The sequence below is a fragment of the Alligator sinensis genome, unplaced genomic scaffold, assembly GCF_000455745.1.
Source record: "Alligator sinensis unplaced genomic scaffold, ASM45574v1 scaffold1053_1, whole genome shotgun sequence".
NCBI lineage: Eukaryota > Metazoa > Chordata > Crocodylia > Alligatoridae > Alligator > Alligator sinensis.
Genome location: NW_005843600.1, coordinates 66,587 through 72,414, shown reverse-complemented (window position 1 = coordinate 72,414; position 5,828 = coordinate 66,587).

Here is a 5,828-nt window from a genome sequence, read left to right as displayed (position 1 = left end):
TTAGTATTTTTCTTCCTATTTTCCATATCTCCAAACAAGAATGGTTTCAGGGTCCAAAGGGGCTACTCCTCTGAACTACTGGAATATGGGAATCATGCTGGAGTAACTTGTCTAAATCAATAATCCTCTTCTCTTAGCGGTCCTGTGTATGGTGGAACTGGAAATAGATATCTGAACTAATGTGATGCTTTGCTTTCTGCTTGCTGGTAATTAACTGTTTTTAACACCTTTATGTTCAGCCTGTTCTTTTGCCAATAATCAGTGTTCCTAATAATTAGCCACACCTTCTGGAATACAAGAGGACTAAATATTCCCATTAAGAGGAAAAAAAACAAAAACAAAGCCCTTTAATCAATGCCTAAAAGAGATGAATTTGAAGTGGCTTTCCTTTAGAAGTCACCTTTGAAAGAGACTGTAGTTGCTACACTGAAAAAGAGATTGTGTTGGGGCTATTGCTTTCAGAGCCCCAACACAAGGGCTCTGAAAGCAAAGGACACATGGGGGGGAAAAATAAAAAAAAAACAGTATAAAGGCTATAGATGAGTGATTCTCAACCAGAATGTTGTTGCTCCCTTGGAGTGCCATGAGATCTTTCGAAGGGTACCACCAGGTGTGAGGAGATAAGTGTAGATTTAGGCTAGCCCCTGACGAGATACTTCCCCACCCCCATTCCCAGCCCCTCTGCAAGGAGCTAAGCACTGTAATAAATGCATTAGTTTTTTTTAATAGAGTGCTGCTCAATTTGCAAAAGCTGTGGAGGTGTGCCTTGAGTATAAAAAGGTTGAGAACTGCTGCTATAGACTTTAGGACGGATAACGGAGATAGATAAATTATAACTAATAACTTGAGGTAAAAGTGGGCAGAAAAGGCTTTAATACTTCTTTTGGCTGCAATCAAGCATCATGGAGCAAAGTCAAAGTCATTGATTGCCATGGAATCAAGAGGACAATGTGAGTTGCTTCTTCTCTCAAAGTGTGTATACTGGAATCTTGTTTTTACCACATGTTCTTCCAACAGGCTACTAGATGCAGAACAATGTACAGTCACTAGGCCTGTGTGAAGCGGCTAGTATTTGCTTCAGGTTTGGCCAATTCGGGGGGACAGTGATTCCATTCGTTGATTTGAATCACTGTCCTGACTCAATTCAGCTGAATCTGATTCAGAGATTCGGCTGCTGCTGAATCAGCTGAATCTCCAAATCACACAGGCCCCATCCCCCCCAGCCCGGTACTGGCTGGCCCCCCCGCCCGGTCCTGGCTGCCCTGCCTGCCCCAGCTCCTGGCACTTGTTTAAAAAAGAGCCCCAACTCAGCGGGTGCTGCTGGGTGGGGGTCAATCCCCGCTGCCCCCCACTGCCCCATGCTGCATGGGGGCTCAATGTTTAGTTGGCAGCTGGTATCAAATGGAGTGCCCCTGGGTCGGTCCTGGGGCTGGTTTTGTTCAATATCTTCAATGATCTGGAAGATGAAATGGAGTGTACCTTCAGCAAATCTGCTGATGACACTAAGCTAAGGGGAGCAGTAAATACATTAGAGGGTAGGGTTATGATTCAGAGAGACCTCAACAAATTGGAGGACTGGACCAAAAGAAATCTCATGAAGTTCAATAAGGGCAACTGCAAAGTCCTGCACTTAGGACAGAATAATCCCCTGGTACAGGCTGGAAATTGACTGACTAAGGAGCAGCTCTGCAGAAAGACCTAGCGGTTACAGCGCAGAATAAGCTGAATATGAGCCAACAGCGTGCCCTTGTTGCAAAGAAGACTAACAGCATACTGGGCTGTATTAGTAAAAGTGTTGCCAGCAGATCAAGGGAAGTGATTATTCCCCTCTATTCAGCATGGGTGAAGCCACATCTGGAGTACTGTGTCCAGTTTTGGACCCCCCACTACTGAAAGGATGTGGACAACTGGAGAGGGTTCAATGCAGGGCAACAAAAATGGTTAGGGGTTTGGGGCACATGACTTAGGAGGAGAGGCTGAGGGACTCAGGCTTATTTAGTCTGGAGAAGAGAAAACTGAGAAGTGATTTAATGGCAGCCTTTAACTACCTGAAGGGTGGTTCCCAAGAGGATGGAGCTAGACTGTTGTCAGTGGTGGCAAATGAAAAAAAACAGTGGTCTCAAGTTGCAGCAAGGGAAGTTTAGGTTAGATATTAGGAAAAACTCTCACTAGGGGGGTATTAAAGCACTGGAACAGGTTACTCAGGGAGGTTATGGCGTCTCCAATCTTAGAGGTTTTTAAGACCTGGCTAGACAAAGCCTTGGCTGGGATGTTCTAGTTGGGGATGGTCCTTCTTTGAGCAGGGGATTAAACTAAATGACCCCCTGAGATCCCTTCAAAACCTAATTTTCTATGTTTCTATTCAGTTTGCAGCATCTGCAAGCCTGTTGCAAGGTGCAGGATTTACTGAGTAAACATGTTTTATCTATCAGCATGTACTTAGGTTGCACATATATTTGTAGTGTATACTGACCATTTTGTGGGTGCAGCTAAGCACTTTGGTTAAAAAAATGAGCTTTATAAAGACTGGAGTCATATCAATTATCCCAGGACAAAGTCAAGCTAACCCACTAATAGCAACTGAAGATACCCTATGAAGTTTGGAAACAAATTTTGGTTCATTGGTTCAGTAATGGCAAGCTGATGATTTCATCCTGTGCATAGCAGAGATCAGTACTGGCATTGTCAGTTTAAACAAGCATATATGGAATAAATACATTATTCATTATGTACCAAAGTAAATGTATATCACACCTAGCACTAAAAATGTTGCCTAATATTGTAGCAGGAACTGAACTAACGCAGCTGATGTTAACATAGAGTGTAATAGTAGTGAGATGTAACCATGTTAGTTTTGTCCTGTAAGTAACATTTTTGGTGGAGAATGCATGTGGGGGTGAATAAGCTTCTATGTTGCGGTTATTGACCGGTTTTATGTTCCATGTTGTGGTTATTAGTTGGTTTTATGTTATCTGTATAGCAAGTCTTGTCTGTGAGTTTGTTCGTCTGTCTATCTGAAGGTGTGCACACAGCCTGGTGGTAGATGTGCCAGGTATAGTGGTCTCAGGTTAGACCGACCACATCAGAGAATTAGAGGAAAGCCTGGAGATAAGCAATTTGTGTGACTTGGAAGCCCACTTGTGGGTTGTGGATAATTTGAAGCTCACTTTGTGGGTCATGGACTGCCTATGTAGGGGTCCAGGCTACCTATGTAGGGGTCCAGACTGCCTGTAGAGGGGTCCATTGCTTTGGTTTGAATTTTGTCCTGGGACTTGGTTATATTGGAAAAACCAAACTTTTGGCATGTTTTATGGACTAGTATACTGACTTTGAGAGATAATAAATGTTAACTAAATATAGTAAGTAGACACATTACTGGGAACTTGAGTTAAGATGTTTAAAAGGAAAACAGTAAAGAGTGAGGGATGTGAGTCTTTTAAAGCAAGTGCTGCAGCGGTTTGGGCATAGCCCATGGACTGAGCAGCCAGTATCAGATGCTTGCACCATTGCAGACTTAGAAGATAAATTCAAAAACTATATGCAGATATATAACATACCACCACACTCCACCAAAAAAGGAGGCTGCAGCAATGTGGCTTTTATGGAAAGCTACTAAAAATCTGTTCTTTCATCTAACTAACTGTTAGGAGGTTAGCTAAAATTTATAGTAAGGTAGAGTTGTATGTTTTGTGTAGGAGAGGTTGTTTGTTACTGCTGACCAGGAGACTTTGTTTGCCCAGGTCAGGCAGAGTAGTGGACATGGGTATATGCTGTGGTCCGCTTGGGATTAAATAAGAACCTCCTGTTGTGTTTGCAATAGAAAGCTATAGAGCAGAGAAAGTCATTTCTCTGCTAGAAAGGCTGTGCGACTGAACAGGGTCCTTTGACTCTAGGGTCCTTGGGAATAGTCACAGTCTTCTGGGGAGAGAGGACAAGAGCAGGTATGTGTTTGCTGTGGAGTTTGTAAGGTGTAGGTTACAAGTGCAGGTTATGGCAAGGCAGAGTGTTATGCAGGCAGTGCAGCTTCAGAGAGATCAGAGACAGTTAAAGAAGTAAGACGGACACTCTGAAATCCTTTGTGCATCAGAGAGTAGAGGCAGCTGATGGCACAGAAAGAGACAAGGTATGTTACTGGACATCTGCTCAGGCAGTGGCAGAAAATTTTTGATTGGAAGTGAGGGGCAAACTTGGTTCTCCCCGCACCCCCCGGAACAATGAAGAGCCTAGAAGAGATAGAGATTGTTACAGGAGTGTAACAGCTTGTTTTGGGAAACATCAGGGTACAGCTGTGTAAACAGAAATCAGTGCCCAGAATTACTTTGAGTTACTCTGGGTGGGAAAAAAGAAGTGAGCTTATCAGAGGCATGTTTTGTTTCTTCTCTGCAAACACCTAGTTTGAAGGTTTCCTTTTTAAAGTAGTAAAAGCTTTTCTAAAAAAAACTGTGTGCCCCCCAATGAGGCCACTTCCTTCCTAATAGCCTCAGCCTGATCCACCAGATAAAACAACATAAATATGAGCCCCTGGGCAATAACATAATATGAGTCCTACAAACCACACTCTGTCTCTTTAAAACCCCAAACTGCTCCTCAAGTATTGAGTACCTTCCAGTTCTGGGTACCTTGTAGACTCCTAGAGCCTCATTAGCCATAGCAATAGTCTGGCCAGCAGCCATAGCGTTCCTGGGTGGTTCTGCCATGCAGGAGCTCCCTTCCCCAGGCAGCTTGCCAGAGATCTCCCCTGCCAGCCTTGGCTCTGGGGTTTATATGTGCCCAGAGCCCTATCTTCTTCCTGTCAGCTGACCGGCCTGGGTGGTTGGGCTATTAACCCCTACCCTACTGGTACTTGGTGTTCCTATAGGCTCAGGTTTTAAAGGGACAGCCCTGTCTCCTAGTAACAGGGCTAGGGTTCTCTGTTACAAGAGGAAAGAAGATTTTGTTTTGTTCATTAGTCTGCTGAACTTTACTGTGGATTACTGGTTGAGGAGCTCAAAGGGAGTGAATTCTCTTGTGGAAGTCAGCAGGTTAAATGACTTTGGCTGGTATGGCCAGGGTCCATCTCTTTGACATTTTACCTGGTGTTAAACCACTGAACACTTACTCTTCCTCCTGCCTGATGTCCACCTCAGTGATTCTCGCCTGCCACAACCTGATATTTCTAGAACTGGGGAGGATCTTGTTATGCTAAGAGGGTTATGCCAGCTCCATGCGATGAGACAAGGGACTCATTGTGGGGCTCCTTCCTCCCCTTCAACCCACCCTTATACCCATAAGTGTCTGTCCAGGTTAAACTCTGACCACTTACAACAGCAACAAACTAGTTGCCGGTTTCGTTGTTAGATGCAGGGAATGCCTTCATTGTAGTCCTTTGGCTTCCCTTAATGGTCCAACATCAGAAAATGAAGAGAAGGAAAAGCAAAGGTATGAGGCTTAGCTCCCCACCTTGTCTCTAGGCCCTCAGCCTACTGTTCCTGGCTGCTACAAAAAAAAACTTATGGCCCTGGGTACTCACCAGCCCTGGGCCCTCAGAAATCAAATACCCAGCAGGGCTAGCTACTCACACAGTCCCAGCTCCCCTCCCTCTATAGAGCAAAAGTCCCAGAAGAAAAAAACCCCAAAACCTCACCATGTGTTCACAGAAGATAACAAGGAAATGAAAATGTCCATACCCAGTAGTTCACCTGAGTCCCTCCGGGAATCCACCCACTGTCTCTTTAAGAAGGGGAGGGAACCCTCCACACAGTACCTTCCCCCCAGTTGATCCTCCAGCTGCTCTTCTTCACTTCCTGGATGCAGCCCTGAGCCCTCTCTGGCTACACGTCCTCTATCAG